Raw genomic sequence first — 19,424 nt, 5'->3', positions numbered from 1 at the left:
CGGTGCTATTTAGGGAAGGCTCACATCCATGGCTTCAGACCAGGGCCAAGTTCTTCTCCAAGAAGACCAACTCTCTCTCCCTGTGCTCATTATATTATTTCTCCTTAAGAATAAAACCTAACTGGTCTGAGCTTTGCAATCCCAGATTCATGTGCAGAGACCTGATTTCTATCCACAGGATAAGACAGAAACATCCAGGCCACATTTTCTATTTCCCCCATCCCCCATCCCTTACTTCCAGTTCCAGCACTCAAGGAAAATACTTAACTAGGGGGAGTCGTTTCTGTGATGCCCCACCCCCTACACACACACACACACACACACACACACACACACACACACACTAATGAGGAATGGGCCCTGTAACCCTCATTCCATGAATACGATGGCTTACTAACAGAAAGACATTGTACAGCAGTCTTGACAGTTTTGGGAATTTATATTGCAACCTGCTGTCAGTGTGATCTTCCCAAGTAGATTTCTGATCAAGGCACTTCCTAGCTGGTTCCCGCTTCTCACTGCTCACCAAAGACCAGGACAGCTTCCATTTGGTTGGTGAATTGGGCACAAAGCTGTCCTGGGGCACCTGGGGGTTCGATACCATCATCGTGCACTAATTTAATTTCCAAGGTATTCGCTAGGCAAAGTCCTTACTGTCTGGTTCCTTCGTGGTGTCCTCTGAACAGGGTTTCCACCCTCAGGTGGCTCACCAGTGCTGTCTCTGTCCACCCCTCTGGGGTCATTATGCGGTTGTGGTGTAAGAACCCGTCACCTTCTTTGTGGACATGTGAGAGAACTATTTCTTAACGGGTGGGGAAGGGGGAGCCATATGAGAAGGCTGGTAGAAAGTGTCCCCAACAGAGGGACAACATAACATCAACAAACGAACAACTCAGCGGGGTCAAAGAGGTCGTGGAGTTAGGTTCCAGGGAGGATGTGTCACATTGCAAGGACATTTTACATGACAATCTTTGCTTGGCCTCCTGCCTGGCTGGCTTCATATCGCCTTGCTTGACTCAGTCTGGTACCCTGTAGGTTGATGTTGTTCTCATCAAAGGCACTTTTGACAGATCAAGACACAAAGAAACTGAGCAACTTAGCACAGAGGCAGTAAGGAAGGTGTGGAGTTCTGGCTCGAACCCAGACTTCTGGCTGCTAAGGCCTCATCAGGCAGGGTGGTCTTTTTCTGCTGTTTCATCTGAGAAAAGCTCAAGACAGCTCCAGCATTCCCAGGTTCTGGCCTTGCAGTCATTACCTGTACAACTACAAAGGCGTCACGTGTGTTTTCTGGTTTCTTTGTCGGTGACTTTATCTATATAGTATGGTTTCTCAATTGGTGGTGATGGTGACTGCCCACACTCCCACCACCCTGGGGGGGCCCAGCCTCAGGGACACTTGGCAATGTCTAAACACACTTTGAAAGGATACTAGAGGGACAAGTACCTTCGTTATCTGTGAAGGAGAAGCGATGGGTGTGGCTTGGCTCATGGCCATACAATCTGCCCCACTGCCCCAGACCCAAGGACAATGTCGCCTCAAGTGTCAATGCTGCTGAATTTGAGAATCCTGCCTCTGTACAGGCATCATGATCTATATGAGTCCCTCACACCAGAGGACAGCCTAGCATTGACCAGCTAAAACCATAGAGTCCTCTTGAGTGAAAGGTCAGGTTCACACCCTCCACCAAGAACCCTGCTTGCTGTCAAATAAAATCCCGCTGAGTGTCAGGGCTGCCTGGCCTGCTGGCAGGAGACCCTCGGCTCCTGTTCTGTTGGGCTGTTTTATCCACAGACTCTGCCTCCTCCCGTGACTGGGTTTTGTCTTGCCTGCTCCTGGCATTGCCTCTGACAGCTGGGCTTATGGAGAGACGAGGCTCCAGATGAAAATCCCCCACCCCTCCCCACACATATACTCCCTTGGCCTGACCCAGGCTCAGAGAAAGACAGACAGACATTTCTCCTCTGCTCAGCATTAGGCTTTCTTTCCTTGGCTATCTGTATTTACTTTGAAAATCATTTCCTCCCTCTGCCTGGCTTTCCTCTGAGCCCACTCGCCTGCTCAGTTCTGTCTTATTTTTTTGTTTATTTCTACTTCTCATTTCCCCCATTGATCAGATGCCCTGGAAATATTGCAGGAACAGTGTGTTCCCTGTAATATTTGGTTACACTTAATATTTCTCAGCAAAATGTTGCCTTGGAACACCCGAATGCTAAAACTCCAGGCCTGCTCTGCTTACACTGGACAAGGGCTTCAGCACAGTCTGCGATTCATGCTGGATCTGGTCCCTCCTTAAAGGGCAATTGCACCCAGGCTATGGCAGGAATGTGTCCCAGCAGGCAGAGCTCTGAGTCTCTCTTCAGACAAGTGAGCAGCCAAAACAGACTTGCTTCCCGACTGCCTCTACTATGGCCTATAGAAGTGCCACAGGAACATGCCGGTTCTAACCCTGTTCTAAGGGAATAGTTTCTCTGAGCCTGTGCCACCATGGTGTCGGCCTCTTGTTACCTCTGATAGAACTTTTGTTGTATGATTTAGTCTGAAAACTACTTTTGTGCTATGGTGCTTTAAGAATCATGTTTTGTGTATGAATGTTTGCCTGCATGTATGTCTATGCACCATGTGTGAACAGTGGGGGCCAGAAAAGGGTATCAGAATCCCTAGGGCTGGAGTTAAAGACATGTGGGCCGGGAATCAAATCCAGGTCCTCTGGAAGAGCAACAAGTGCTCTTAACTCCTGAGCCATCTCTCCAGCCCGTGGTGGTACTTTGTAATGGAGCTTTTTCAGCTTCTTCAGAAGCTATTACCTTGCACCACAGCCCATTCTGAGTGCTCTGGGTACCAAGGCAGATGTAAGTAACCACTTAGCAAAGAGCTGGCAGTAAAGGTGGGCTGAAACTACAGAGTCTCTAACAGGACCGGATCCTTTGGGGTAGGTCATGTCTATGTTCCCTACCCTTGGTTGCTTTCTGTTGACTTAAAAGCAAAATGGCAAGACTATGTAATTTATACAGAAGAGAAGCTTACTTGACTCAAGGTTCTGGGGGCTAGGAAGTTCAAGAGCAGGGGTAGCCTCTGCTTGGCAGCCAGTGAGGGCTTGGTATCAAGGAGCTGGAGAAAGTGTCCCGCTCATCTCTCATCTATTCTTGCAGAGCCCCTAAAGGCACCATGGATGCCACCTTTACAACCATATCCCATCTCATCCACTCTCCAATTCTCTGAAATCCATTAACATGAGATGGGGTCAAGTTTTCAACACATGAACTTCCTGGATATCCATTCAAACCACAGGATTAATCTTAGCGATTGGATCCACTTTGTCCATGGACTTCATCCCTTCTGTGGAAGAAAACCCTGCAGGGCATATCCTCATCAGGACCCCTCCTACAGGCCCTGCCTTCAAGCTTAAGCACAAAGCTCTGTCTTCCCAGTTTAGGGAAAACCTTAAGTGGAACCTCCTTCCCACATGCTAACAGAAGACAATGATAACACAACCTCAAGCCCTACAACATTGCCTGTCTCCAAGTCTCTTCTTGGGTACATGATGTGGGATGATGCTCTTATACACTGTTAAAGATCTGTCACCTGGATTGGTTTAGTAAATGCTGATTGGTCAGTAGCCTGGCAGGAAGTAGAGACAAGGCGACCAGACTGGAAGAATTCTGGGAAGAGGAAAGGCAGAGACGCAGCTGTCAGCCAGATGCAGAGGAAGCAAGATGAAAATGCCTTACTGAGAAAAGGTACTAAGCTACGTGGATAAACACAGATTAAAAATTATAGGTGAGTTTAAGTTGTAAGAGATTGTGAGCAATAAGCCTGAGCAATAGGTCAAACAGTTTAATAGTCAATATAAGCCTTTGTGTGTTTATTTGGGACTGAACAACTGCAGGACCCAGTGGGACAGAAACTTCCACATACATACCAAGATACTCTTTTTCTGGCTTAAAAAAGCAAGGACAATGAATAAAACAATGACATTTACTATGAAGGAAAATCGATGTTCCAGGAAACCTGTTTATGTCTCTCACCTGAGGGTAACCTCAGGTACTGAACAACGGGCAGGAAACAGATTTCAGATGGTCCGATCTCCAGGCTGCTACTCAGCCCTTTCTTCTACAGTGTCAAAGACATTCAGTACTGGGCCTACCCCTGATCTCTAAGAATGGGAGACTTTATATGCTGGCCCAGGCACTAGGCCTTTGCCACAGGAAGGGGTGGGACTCGTGCAGAGCTCACCAAGGTGTTTCTCATAAGGACATGGGAGAGAGGAGGGCAGAAGAGAGTGTGGGAGAGGGGGCCAGTGAGGACGTAGAGGGAAAAGAGCTGGGGGTGCTGGGGGGAGGGGAAGTCAAGAGAAGCAAAGATCCCCAAGGGCAGGACTTTACTTCAAGGTCTTGATGGATGGGTGGGGAAGAAGCCTGGCTGGGCAGTTCGGAAGTGATGCTCAAATTGCTCCTCAATTCTGTAGCTGCGTGCTTCCTTGGGCAGCTAACCCCAGGTGAGACAAGCCCTAGTGGGCATTTACTTTATTCTCATGGCCAAGAATATGTTCCTGGCTCTTCTCAGCAGGCTGTTCTCATCAACATACCAGGAGACAGAAAGTGACAAATAGGAAGACCCCCAAGGAAAGAGGCCTATCCATAGGAAAGCATTTGAAAGTCTCTCCACGGTTCCTCAGAAAATCCCATTTTAGAAAGGTACAGATTTCCCTTATAACCAGAGCTCCCCAGTTCGTCGGCTTCCAGGCGCCTGCACTATCTCTAGTGATTAGAATTGGAGATGAGGAGGACAGACAGTGCTCTCCTAGAGCCAAATTATTTGGACCCAGATTCTTGTCTGAATCGCAAGTGTTTTGTATCCTGTGCTGTCTGATGGGATGTATAGGAAAAATTCTCACAGTGGTCCCCATGCCCATGGGGACACAGCGGTGTGGACTAAGGACTAACATCTCTTTTCCTATTCCTCTGCTTCCTGGCAGGGTGTGGTTGATGCAGGAGAGGGTACACGGTGGGGAAGAGTGGTGAGTGTGGGCATGGGGTGGCAGGAGACAGTGTGAACAGACAAGAGATTTGCAGAGCTGGTTTAACCTGGATCTAAGGAAGGTCAGTGCCTTCCCAGGTTATCCCCCATCACAAGAGCCCTCCAAGTGGGTGAGCTCAAAGCAGAGGGGAGGAGCCAGTGCAGCATCTAAGGAATCCAGCCCTTCTGATCACCTTCATCTTGTCCTGTCTTTTGGGCCCTCTGTGCCTTGGCTTCAAAGTGGCTCCCAAGCAAGCGTGAGGCTCAGAGGGCAGACCTCAATTACTTCATTTTTCGAAGGTTAAAAAGGTTCTTGTAAATGACTGATGCGAATACTGGAAACCCGGTTAAAACAACTGGATACCAGATGGCAAAGGAGAGTGGTTTACTGTAAAGCGTTACAGAACAGGAGCTCATTTACAAGAAGCAATTACACAAACAGCCCCGAGAATCCACCATCCCATAAAGGGCGGCCAGGATAGGAGTGGAGTGTGAGCTGTACACGTGTGCTTTCAACCTGCCACTCCTCAACGCTGTGCCTGGCCACCATCCCCGTTGTCCCTTTCCCTGACCTCCCAAACGGCACAGCTAAACTCTACAGCACAGATGTGCTCTCTTTACTTGTGATGCGTGACCCAGCTGCCCAGAGAAGTCACTAGTAAGAGAAATGCAACAGTACAGGGTAGGTTGCAGCAGGCTTCACCAATGTCTGGGTCTGGGGAAAGTCCCTTTGCCCTTAGGACAATGGACCAGGAGAAGAGTCTCTTTATAATTTGAACCTGCCTCTACTCCATCTCTCAAGTTCAGGATGAGCTCATGTACTCTGACATGCAGGCTCACTCACAGGTATGTGTAGCCACAGGTACAGATTGAACACAGAACACAAGGAAACTGTAAAGTTGTTGTTGAGTACACAGTGTGCCTTGCTTCTTAGTCTTCACTCCAGCTGATCTGAGCTAGCCTGGTTGCCCTCCTCCACACTCAGTCCTCTGGTGCTCTTTTTAGCCACCCTGAGTCTATGTCCTTGTCTTTGTGTGTGACAATTGCCTTGTGATCAGTTCTCCATTTCACCTTACTTTGGCGAGTCTGGGCAGGCCTTCCTGTGTGGTTTTCCACCTGACTGCAATTGGGACTGAGAAAGATGTGTACCCAGCTCAACACCGCCTGGGGTATGTGGTACTGAGCATGGTCACAGAGGCTTTTTCTAAGCTCCATGGGAAAGTCCACTCTGAGATATTGAGTTACTAGAATACACAGTAGGATAAGAAAATGTAGGTAGCACCCTGCCGGGGCAGGGGAAAATGCGTCTTTACAGGTAAATTTCCAGTGCCTGGTAATCAGAGCACCCAAAGCTACAGCTGCCAAAATGCCTGCCTGCACATTTTCATCCAAGAGGAATCAGGCCTGCTCCATCCTGATGACTCATGCCTGAGGCCCTCGAGCCTTCCAATAGCTAGGACATTAGATTGCTTCTTTTTCTCTCACCTCTGGCCTTTCTTTTGTGGACTCTCTCATCTCCCAGGCTCACAGAGAACTCTCCTTCCCTTCCTATACCTTAACCATGTGTCTGGTTCCGGCCAAACATTTCTAAGTGGAGCCCCCGACCTGCACTTACTTATTTCAGTGCTTACAATAGAGATCTTAACATTCTCCAGACCTAACATCACAACAACGTGCTCAGGATGGAAAACACGACTCCCTGAGGAATTTTCCACAGCCACGGAAGGTGGAAGGTTTTGCTTTGGAGACAAATAACCTATGTGTGGTCAAGTCACTGTGACTGAGTGTATGCTTGTTACACAGCATATCCAGCCTTATTCTTGACTAATACACCCACTAAGGAAAAAGCCTCCAAGCTGCATCTGGGCAAGTAGAGTCTTTTCTAGACAGTTCTGGCAGAAAACCAACTGAGATGGGACAGCAACGCTCACTCTCAAGGAAAGCCTATTGATGGAGGAGGAAAAGGCTGGAGAAGAGATTGATTATACTTCATATCAAATCTGCTAAACTAACATAAGCAACCGGTTGCTCACAGAAGTGAAAGAGCAGTTACTGATGCTGTTGTCATCAGATGCTCAACATTCAACACTTGTTACTCCTGTCATAATCCGGGAGCTCCCTGAACTGAGCGGCTCCTCATTCCAAAGGCTTGAAGTCCTGTATGTCAATGGGTTGTGGGGTGTGTGTGTGTGAGTGTGTGTATGTGTGTGTGTGTGTGTGAGTGTGTGTGTATGTGTGTGTGAGTGTGTGTGTGTGTATATGTGTGTGTATGTGTGTGAGTGTGAGTGTGTGTGTATGTGTGTGAGTGTGTGTGTGAGTGTGAGTGAGTGTGAGTGTGTGTGAGTGAGTGTGTGTGTGAGTGTGTGTGTGAGTGTGTGTGAGTGTGAGTGTGTATGTGTGTGTGAGTGAGTGTGAGTGTGTGAGAGTGGGTGTGTGTGTGAGAGAGTGTGTGTGAGTGTGTGTTGTGTGAGTGTGTGTGTATGTGTGTGTGTGAGTGTGTGTGTGTGAGTGTGTGTGTATGTGTGTGTGTGAGTGTGTGTGTATGTGTGTGTGTGTGTGAGTGTGTGTGTGTAGGTGTGTGTGTGTGAGTGTGTGTGTGTGAGTGTGTGTGCGTGAGTGTGTGTGTGTGTGAGTGAGTGTGTGTGTGAGAGTGTGTGTGTGAGTGTGTGTGTGTGAGTGTGTGTGTATGTGTGTATGTGTGTGTGAGTGTGTGTGTGTGTATATGTGTGTGTGAGTGTGTGTGTGTAGGTGTGTGTATATGTGTGTGTGTGAGTGTGTGTGTATATGTGTGTGTATGTGTGTGTGAGTGTGAGTGTGTTTGTGTGTACACACGCACGTGCATGTGTGTGAAGCTACACATACATGCATGTGTGTGCTCGTGTGTACGCAGGCGTGCTTGCCTGTGTGTTTGCCTGCGATGGCTGGAAGTTGGCTTAGGATGCCTTTCCTCTACCACGCTCCACTTTAATTTTGAGGCAGGGTCTTTCCCTGAATGTGAATCTCGTCAGTCTGGCTAGAAAGACTGGCCAGTGAGCCAGGGATCCCATCTGTGTCCTCAGTGCCAGCTAGGTTTTTATGTGCATTCTGGGGATGTGAGCATAAATTCTGCTGCCACGTAGCATGCTCTTTACCCAACAATCCGTTTCTGCAGCCCCCCCAAATGTTTTTATATCTGAGCTTATACTTCTAGCAGATTGTGTTTGATACATGCCACTCAAAAATAGCCTCTACGGATGACGAAAGGCTCGACCTTGGCTGACCATTTATTTAGGTACCAGCGAGGCCAAGCTGCACTGTGTCTTTTTAGGCTACTGTCCACATTGATTCCAGTCAACAGCCTGTTTTAAGAAAAACTTCGGCAAGATTTAAAAAAAGACAAAATTTGCCTTCCCTTGAGTAAACATGATAACCGGGCAGCTCCAGCGGGTAAATAATGCATTTTCTAAAAGCCTTTGCAAGCGGGTCCTCATCCAGCAAGCTGCTTTTATGCATTGCTGTCCTGCCGAAGACCCACGTACTTACAAAATTCAGTGGCTGGAAAATGGCAGACCACCTATGGGATTGAGCATTTTTCTTCTTTCTGAATCTTTCCTCCCTTTCCAACAAAGAAATGTATTTTCCTCTCTTCAGTTAGAGAAAAAAAATAATCTTTCTTGAAACACGATCCCCTCAGATAAATAATGGCAATAAAAGTAAATGGAAAGTGGGAAGGCGTGCGGATCCCCAGTGCAGGGCACAGCACTTTTCTAATTGGAAAATGCTAAAAGGGAGTTTTCCTTGGAGGCCTCCCATCTGACTTCAGACCAAACAAAACAGTGATCTGCTTGTGAGTGCGAGGTCTCCATTCCCCTTGTTAAAGGGGAAGTGAGCAGAAGATGAAAAGCACGGAGGTCTAAAGCCACGCGCCCATCATCAAGGGAGCGGGCATGCCTTCTGCAGTGGTGGAAGGTAGAGACTGCCCAGTGTGGAGAACACAGAGAGAGGTGGCTACATGTCCTCCGGCCCTATGGGGTTACCAAGTCTCCTAGTTAGAGGTCTTGGTGAAGCACCTAGCAACCTCTGGCCTACATTTAACTTCTTTCTGCTTGTGTTGTTGAAACCTTCCCCCTTTGTACCCTAAAAGGAGACTTTCTGTGTTCTCCAAGTTCTGGAGTTTGCAGTGAGCACCTGCCACAGGGTAGTTTGCTGACAGGTTTAAAAACCAAGTCAGCCGTCTGTAGCTCAGGCCCTGCCGCACCTCAAGGCTCTGTTAGGAGCTCCATCAGGAAAAATAATATGTTGTTCATCTATTTAAATGCTGTTTTTTTCATAATGAAAAGCTGTTGGTTTTTTCATAATGAAAAGCTATGAGGTTTCCGCAGTTAGCATTAAGAAATATCTACATAGCAGTATGTAACAACAATTTGTGTAAAAAGGGCCATGAATTTGAAAGAGAGCATAGAGAAATGAATGGAGGATTTGGAGAGGGAATGGGCGGGGGAAATGGTGTAATAATATTATAATCTCAAAAATAAAGGAAATAATTAAAAAGAAACTATGGAGCAGGCACAATCCTACTAATTTTCGTTAACTTTTATATTTTGTATGATTGGCTGTGTTTACTATTTCCTTTTTATCTTAACATTTGTGTGCATGCCTGTGTTGGTATGTGTTTGTACATGTGCACACAGTACTCACAGAGTCCATAAAAGGGTGACTGACCCCCTGGAGCTGGATTTGCAGTCAATTATGAGCTGATCAACATGGGTGCTGGGAAAGGAACTCAGGACCTCTGCGGGACCAGACACTCTTAACCTAAACCCATGGAAGATCTTTCTAAGGCACCAAGTCATCTTTGCCAGTGGAGCCTTCTGAATTGTCCGAGTCCTGGTCACAGTCCTTGAGACTAGTTAATCAGTACTTTGGAACCACTTCGCACTGAAGCACTGGCTCTCAGGGTAGGGTGTGACCCCCACAGGAGAGTGCTGGCAGTGTCTGCAGAGGTCTTTGTTGTCACAAAGAGGAGAGGGAATGCTCTTGGCTCCTCCTGAGTAGAGAGTGAAAAGCAACAAAATACTGCAAATGCACAGTGCAAGGAGTCCCCTCGGGAAGGGTCGCAGTGCTGAGGTGGGAAACCCTGCACTAGACACTTGGTTGGGAGGGTTCTGGGATCAGCCTGACTCAGCTGGAAAGAGTCAGGCACCTCCTTGACAGGAAACATCTCAGTCTCATCGCTTTGATTTTATGTGATTTATAGAGAAATGTTTCCAAATAAACAACCTGGGACATTATTTTAAAAGTCTGATCTAATGTGGGTATGGCAGGGTCCTTTTGTATACATGTGGGCATCTTGTCAGCAATTGTCTTTAACTCCTTTCAAAAGGGATTTCAGGACGAATCTCCCTTTCCTCCCACAGACTTGACAATGGATATCTTCTTTTTGGCATACCAAAATCTAGACCACAAATCAGTCATCAGAGAATTGCTTTGACTTAGAGGAGCATGCGGACAGACCCTGGGAGAGAGTGCATGGAGGGAATTAGTAACTTAATGTCCTGGGCCTGGCCAACCAGAGTCACAAAATATCACAAGAGCAGAATAAAGAAGTCAGCAAAGATTTTCTCACTCCTGGCAAACAGAGATGTTTCTAAGGGAGAGTCTCCAGCCCAGGGCTCAACATGCACTTGGAAAGCAGCCCAGGGTCTCTCTCAAAAGACCTTAGCTAGTTAGCACTGTCTCCATGAAGCCCTAACCAGGAGTCTCAGTTCCAAAGAAGGAGGGTGCTATGCCCTTCAGAGGTGGGCTTATTGACCACTAAGAGATTTTTATAAAACTTTCTTCTATTCTTTTTTAAAATGTGCATGTGCCCATACACACCCATGTACACACACACACACACACACACACACACACACACACATACACACACACACATATATATATATATATATATATATATATATATATATATATATATATGCCTGCAGAGGCCTAAAATTGCAGTTACAGAGGTGGCTGGGCTTTGAGCCACCAAAATCAATGAACCAAACTTGGGTTTCTTTAAAGAGTAGCAGGTGCTCATAACTGTTGAGCCATCTCCAGCCCCCACATCTGCTACACTTTTTAAGGCCTGGGACTAGTAGATAAATTACCAAATGGATTTAGGTAAAAAAAAAATGGATCTAGGTACAGTACAAGCAGCAGCAACTTAAGCTGTTCATAAAATAAGACATGCAATGTGTGTGGAAAAGAGGTGTAAGTTTGGGGGAAATGTAAACCGATGTTTTATTAATTTGGAATTTCCCTGCCTGGTTCCTGGTGGGGGTATGATATCAATCCCATGAACCAGAGCAGAAAAGAATGAGTGGTTCTTTTTATAGCAAATGAAGTTCATAAGAAAACTATGTGACCATCCTCCAGAGAAGCTAAGGAGAGAAACTGAACACAAGGCAGCTTGAAAATTCATCAGTGTTACCACGGGAGGTTGGGTAGTCAGGACACAGAACACTGACACATCCACACCCCGATTTCAACATTACAACAGACATCTCATTGCATTGTCGATGAGGAGAAAGGGACCTGCTTTGTTCTGATGGCTCCAGAACTGTCCGAGAGGAGCTAAATAAGTGAAGATTTCAGCAAATTATTTTTATCTCCTCCCAATACAGCCAAGTGTCTGGCCAATTATCTTCAATAGATTTGGGTTGTAAAAGCTGTGTGTGAGAAAGGACGGCCAACAGATGAGCTGGATAGATACAGTGCTTGGGCTAGAATGTTGAGCTAACAGCGGCTGTGATGCTCAGGTGACAGTGACTCACAGTGGCCAGGATGGGTACCTGCTTTACAGATGGTAACCAGAATGCTCTGAGTTCTTGGTTCTGAGTCATATTTGGAGAGCAGTGTCCACGGAAAATGGGGTGAAGCCTCATCCTTGTCCCCCAGCACTCCTAATGCTACTGCAGGTCTTTGTTTCAAGTCTTTGTGGGTGAAACACAAGGTAACTAGCATGGAGAGATGAGCCTGGACCAAAGAAACAATAGTGTATGTTCTGGATCGCCCCTGGCCTTGGCTGGGGTTCAGGGACAGAGGCAAATACTCACAAAGTAGCAGAAAAGGGCATCTTAGCAGAGAGACCCCTGTTGGGGGGAAGACTAGGTCATGGCTTGGGGTTACAGCTACTTCGGTTGAAGGGTGGGCCATGACGTGACATCGCTGACTTCTGCAGACGAATGCTCAATCTAACAACTTTCACCATGGATCTAACGGTGCTTGCCTGTGGGGAATGGACAGTTTGTCCTGCTCTTAATGAGTCACCATGCCAGTGAAGACAAAGAGAACTCCATGAGATTTTGTTTGGGACAACCTTGCTGGAATGTTCCCCATGGTAGTCATGATTTTCCCACAAGGATCAGCATCTTCAGGATGATCCACGTGACACAGAGCCTCTCAAGGCTCCAAACACTCCTCCTTTGGATTGGCATTGTGCACTCTGCTCATTATTATCCTATTTCTTTTAAGTCTATTTATATAGTTATCTTACTTGGGGTCCATTAAACTCAAGCCAGAACCTGAAGGCAGGAACTGATGCAGAGGCCACAGAGGGATGGGACAATCCTTACTGGTGTGGTTTCTTAAGTCATCCAGGGCCACCTGCCTAGGGGTGGCACTACCCGAAATCAGCTCGGCCCTCACACATCAATCATCAATCAAGAATATGTGCCATGGTTTTGGCAATCTGGTTGGTGACATTTCCTCAGTTGAGGTTTCTTCTTCCCAAATGACTCCAACTTGGGTCAAGTTAATGTAAAACGAGCCAGCACATCAGATTACTTAACGTTGTAGCCCAAACTTGACTTTGACTATAGAGAAGACAGATCTTAATTCCAGTCCTGCCTGATCCAATTGCCAACATAATGCTCTTGCCCAAGATACTTAGGTACCAGCTTCTTCATCAGTAAAAGAGCCTCAATGGCAACAGATATTTATTGGGAACTTAAGATGTGCCAAGATCTATTTCCAACATATGTACAAATCCCTGTAGTTCTCATGTTAGTGATTCTGAAGGACAGGGATCGCTGCTGAGACATTTGTAGGCATGGAAGCAAAGGCTCTCAGAAGTGTCTGACACTGACCACACCCCCACTCTTCACTGAAAAGCCATCATGACTTAACTCTGCACCTGCTCCTCAGAATTGCTCTCAGGAGGTAAGCAGTGTGCAGCCACAGCATGCAGCATGTCCATCCACAAACAACCTTGTTTGTTCAGCATCTATTGATCAAAAGCCTCTTGAGGGTAGGCACTGTCCTAGGTCCTGGGTATGCAAGGCCTTCCTGGAGTCTGTTATCTAAGAAGGAATAAAAGATGTGGCCTGCCATAAAGAAAAGTCAAACAGGGAGTAGAGAGTGGAAAATGAGGAGGGAATACAGAACACATGAGAAAAGTGCTCCTGGTGGAAGAAAGGGTTCGTGAGGCTGTGACCTTTGAACCAAACCCTGATGGACAGCCAAGGAAGCTATTTGAAGGCCTTGGGACATTATCAACATTTTTTATAATAGCAAATTTCATGCTAATTTCTTAAACACAGAGCGTTCCCATCACTAGTGCCAACCAGAGGCATAAATTCTTGCCCTTTCTTGTGTCAAAGGAAGAAAACAGAAGTGTAAAGGCAGGGAGAGTGATATTCAGGCACTGGGAAGGATCCTATTCACACACACGCTGAAGAGCTCCATAATGGAAGGACACTGTTTCTGTCTCTTGGGCTGTTGATTACGATAAGCTGCACACTTTTGTAAGAACAAAAACCACATTTGGCTGCAGTTTTGTTACTTTTCTACATTCTCTCTCCCCAACACAACTATAGCACACCCTGCCTCTCTCCAGCCCATTAAAGGGAACCTGGGTCATGTCAAACACTTTCTCCCAATCTAGCCCCGATTTTATGAGGCTTCTCACGGATGCTTTTCTGAAATGTTTGTCACTGAAGGAAGCTTAACCGGGACTCTTTCTCTCCCTCCTCCCTAAAACTTTACTTTTGTGGTTTCTTTGCCCAGGCTGACTGCTTCCTGTCCTATGGGTACAGACCATGAATCTGCCTAACCAAGTGACCAGGACAGTTAAAAGCAGCCATGGCTTCCTGGAGACAAAATCCTGTTGTCCCACATAACAGATGAACAGTACTCTTCCAAGTAGTTGACACACTGAGTGAGTCAAGGATGCCAGTATAAAATCTTACTGATTAGGACTGGTGCCGAGCCCAATAACAAATGTTTTTCCCATATGGGGAGGGGACTGGAGACACCGGGCCTCAGACAGCAAAGCCACACAGGACACAGAAGGAATGGAGTAAGCCAGTCCCAAGCTAAGGAAAGCCCAGGATTGCCACCAGAAACTAGGGGCAGGGAGAAGGCCACAGTGTGGCTGGTTCTGGGCTGTTTGGAAGGGACCAGATCAGCTAACACATTAACTTCTGATCTTTAACCTTAATATTGGTATGAGAAAAACGTCTGTTGTTTGAAGATACCAGGTAGGTGGTATTTTGGTAAAGTAGCCACAAACCAATATATTTGGTATTGAGTCTTCAACATTGCAGAGAAGGCTAGCTGTTCAGGGTTCTTTGGGGGCCAGTGAGGTGGCTCAGTGGGTAAAAGTGCTTGCCACAAAAGACCAGGGTTCAATTCCTAGAACCCAGGGAGAATTGAGAGAACTAATTCTCAGAGTTGTCATTAGACCTCTACATATACTTTATGACAAAATATGCACCTGCACACAAGCAAATAAGCATGCTTGCTCAAAATGCATGAGTATGCATGCACACATGTGATACTACAATAATTTTAACACGATTTGTTTAAATTTGATTCCTCAGAACAGTCAAGGATGTAGCCCAGGGGTCAAGTCAGGGCGGCAGCTTCATATGAGGGAGATAAAATGATTGACAGCTACTGTTTGTGTCCATCCAGTGTCCCATCTGCTTAGTCCTCTCTTCAGAGATGAATCTTGGTCATAGTCACAGAAACACACTTACAACTCAAGAACAGCCAGACAGAGAACTAGCCTGTTCCTCATCCACACAGACTGGTGAGGATAGAGAATGGATGCTCCAACTGCATCCACACAGAGTTCTGCTTAGGGATCTGTCAGGCAGGGATTGTTTAGTTGTTAGAGAAAAGCTACAAGGAATTTCCTAGGACATCACTAGTCTTCTTTGTTTATGTTTTTTTGTTGTTGTTTTTTTGTTTTTTTCTCAGCTGGGCCTCACTCTGTAGCCAAGGCTGGCCTTGGAGTCAGTGCCTCCTTTTTGTGTTAGGGTATTAGTATTAGGGTCATAGGTATGTCCCACTACACATCCAGCTTAATTAGTCTTGATGTTTGTGAATCTCGACCCCTTATGGAAGGAAGACCCAAACAGGAAGCCAAGATCAGAACCTAGTCTCCTCTCCCAGAAGCAGTATGGGCATTGTTTATGTGTGATGCCTTGCAGTGTGGTCATTGTACTGAATACTGTGTTGCCTTTAGTCCCCTGGCCCTGTTGACAAATTATCAATGATGTCACCAGTCCTGGGACACACCAAAATACCCCTAACTATTTCCAAATGTCCCACGGTGGAGGGTTGTTGATTTGATCTTAGTTGAGGTGAACCTGAGAGCTAACATCACTGGTCTAAGATGGCCTGGTGGATTCACAATCGCAACAGAAGTTACTTGCTGAGGGGAACCATGAATGCGGGGGAATGCACCAGCTGTGTAGCCCTCCGTTTATAACCTTTGAAATTATAAGTAAACAGTTCCCATCTGACTGACATGTTCTTCAGAGTGGCAGCATCCAGCCATTTCACAGACGAATTCACCAAAAAACCAACAGTGCACTGCACGAGAGTCAGTTTGAAGAGTTGCATCCTAAATTTTAGGACCCTAGTTTACAGCTTAATTCCCACCAGGTGATATATCTTGTAATTTCTGGAAATGATCTAGGAATCATGGAGTCCAATAGTAGACAGGTTACGAGGAGAGGAAAACAGAGCCCAGAGTCAGATTCCAGACCACAGCGTGATCCATGTCCACAGGGTGTTTCTTCATATTCAACTGCGAGGGTTCATGAAAGATGCTGATCAAGTATACACCACCCTGAGGAGTAGAACAGGTAGCTATAGAGACCTGCCTGAGAGTAAGATGGAGACACAAAAATCTTTGGGAAATGACTGATAAGACCGTGACAGAAGCAAGAAGAAGGGAGAAATTATATAAAGTTTAAGAAAAAGTTAAACCTGGACTGAAAAGCAATTGGATGGAGAGAGGGGAGGTAGATAAAAGATAGACTACCCCATCAAATCAGATTTCCTACATCATTTAAGTCGGAGTAAATCTAAATTCCTTTGTGATTTGTTAGTGTGTGTGTGTGTGTGGGTCTTCTCTAAATGTTTTAGGTGTGTGTGAGGAACATGCTGGAGAGAGAATACCCCAGATTAACGGGGTTAAGAGTGGGCTAAGAAACCCTGGAATCGCAAGGCTCTGACCATCAGATTTAAGAAACCAGCCAGGCAAGTGTGTTCTGGAAGCTCTGTGTTCATTTGCCCCAGGAGCATTTCAACATAAGGCTTGGGAAAGGTTTAGCAGCTAAGGGGCTTCTCTGACTTTCATGCATCCTTCCATTTCCTAGTGACTAGGCAAGAAGCGCTGACTGAACAAGTGAGCAAGCCAAGGGGGAGAGGAGGCCTGTGTGAGGGGGACAGTGACCCATGATGAGATGAAGTCAGAGTTCTCAGTGGGATGCCCCAGAAGGCACTGGAAGGTGGAGTTCTCAAAACAAAAGTGTCCGCCTGGCACCTGCGGGAAGGAGCAAGAAAGCAAAGCACCCAACCCTTCTGCCTATAAGGAAACTGGTCGGGTCTTGGGAGCAAGTTGAAGCTAGACACTGATTTTCAGTGTGATCCTGGTTCCAGCTGTTCCTGTATTTAATGTGTGTTGGTGTCTTAAAATTGGAATCCAGAGCAGGAAGTTCATGGTTAGGGAACTATGGGCATGAGAGGGAAAAATCCCTTCAGGGTACCACTCAGATGCTGAGCTATGAGAAGAGAGAGGCTATGTGGAGTTAGCATTGAGGGGTTGCTGGGAAGTAGGGGAGAGGAAACAGGAGACAGGGCCTGGCCCGTAGAAGATGAAGTGTTCTAGGCTGGGATTAAGGGCTAATGATCTTTATTTTGCCCCAGCCATGTAAAGATTCATAAAATAGCATTTTTTTTACTGTTAAAAATATTGATATTTTACATTGATTACATTGAGATGTGGCTTTCAGGCTCCTTTTTAAAATGCTGGATGTTCAGCCGGCCCTCATGTCCACGTGCCAGCAAGCACAGGTGCAGCTGGATGAAGATGTTGAAGAAGGTGCCACTCCCACACCACTCCCTGCCACTGTCCTATGGCCACCCCCAGATTGGGCTGCTTGTCAGCCACAGGCTTGGCCTGGTCCACATTGGTCCTTGGGACCCACAGCTGTGGAAAAACCACAGAGAGTGCTGCATGTCCAAATGTGAAATGCTTTCAGGACAAGGACATCTGTCCCTGTATAATGAGCCTAATGTGGATTACAGCTTGGCTTGCTTAGCCCATTGAGCATGGTGACTTTCAGAAACTTCTGGAAATAGTATCCTAGATCTAGACCCCCAGGAATGAGCACTGGCGCTTAGAAAGGCATGTGTGATGGACAGCAAGTAGGTTTCTCAAAGCAACGCCCTGTCGATGCCTATAGCCATATGCTGGCCAGATGGACAGACAACACACACCAGGACTGAAGAAAGTCCTTTGCGTATAGGGGCCAGGGTGAGAGCTTGACAATTGCCATGTAGGTGGAAAGCTGAAGTTGATGAAACTTACATGATCTCTAGCATGCCAGATGCATGTACAAAGCTTTCTAAACTGTTACACATCTATAATAAGGAAAGTCTGCCATCTGGGTATCCATCTTTAAAAAACAATGAATGTGCACAGAGTGGTTTTAAAGTAATTTAGTAGTTATGCAAAAATTATACATGATCAAGTTTATAATAGCATGATCAACGGCTGCTTAACACAGCTGTAGCGCCACAATGCTAACATGTGATGGCATGAATTGGTAGAGTCTAAGACAAGCATTGGTAGAGTATTGGTTACAGGAAATTCGGCATCCATACAGTCAATTTAATTTAGTCGTTAAAACCCTATCCAGGATATTATTTGGAATATTAAAAGCATGTAACAAAAATGGTATAATGCTTCCACAGATGACCCTGGTGGAGTGGTTAGAAATTCAATACGATTTCACTGGAGCAAAATCAAGTTGTCAGTTGGCAGCAAGGTAGTGTCTTGACAGGCATGTTCCTTAGGCTATGGCCTAGTGGCTCCTGGTGCTCTGGAGGTGGGGCTCCTGGTGTTCTTTGGTGGGAGGCTCTGATGTCCTTTGTTGGCCCCTGATGTCTCTTGGCTGGTGGATCTGGTGGCCCCTGACATCTCTTGGCTGGTGGCTACACCTTCTGTGCTCTGTCTCAGGCTTCACAGTGGCCACTCAGCTGAATGTCTGGTCATTCTTAAGGTTTGCGTCCTCTAACTTTATCAAGACTCTTTTGTATGTCCTTGTGACTGGGCTTGGAACTCCTCTGAACAGTCGCCGACAATCTTTCCATGTTGCAATCACTAACTCACTCATACCTGTAAAAGCCCTTTTCATTGTAAATTACCGTTGACAGGTTCCAGATATTTAGACCCATAATCTTTCGGGACCCAACTCTTCATCTGCCCCCCTCCCAAACATGAAAAGAGATTCTATATCTTCATGTGTGTTTTTGCTCCCTCTTTGGGTATCTGCTAACTTCGGCAGGGGCAATTTACTTCAAGCAGAATAAAATAAACAAAATATGCATGAATTCTTTCTTTGTGTATGATCCTGAGTATTTCTGTCTAGAGGCCAAAATGAAATAAAAGCACCAACACAAGGCACAGGGAGTATTAAAAATCTCATTCAGTATTCATGACTCCAAAATACATCAAATATAGAAGTACATGATATTCTTGATTTTAGTCAATAAAACAAAAGATATTGGATCGTATAGAAGAATAATGAAATCTAGAACAATAAGTACCTCCGACTGCCCATGGCACATGCATACACTCACACACACACATGGGTACACACTCACTCACCGAATCACACACGCAGAGAGAGAACAGCACACTAACAAAAGCATCTGTTTGACAGGGGTGCTACTATCCTTAGGTCTGGGATGTTTTACACATACATGTTTTGCATCTTGGTCTCCAACTTGTAGCGTTGTTGTTTTGAGTGACAGAGACCTTTCTGTGCTGGGGCCTGGATGCTACAAGTTAGTTCCGACCGTAGGCCTGTGAAGGCTAAAGCCTGGCACTAATTGTGACTGAAGTCCCTGCTTCTCTTGGGCCA

The sequence above is a fragment of the Cricetulus griseus genome, chromosome 4 (genome assembly GCF_003668045.3).
Source record: "Cricetulus griseus strain 17A/GY chromosome 4, alternate assembly CriGri-PICRH-1.0, whole genome shotgun sequence".
NCBI lineage: Eukaryota > Metazoa > Chordata > Mammalia > Rodentia > Cricetidae > Cricetulus > Cricetulus griseus.
The sequence above is the reverse complement of the archived record's forward strand: the minus strand, read 5'-3'. Positions refer to the sequence as shown.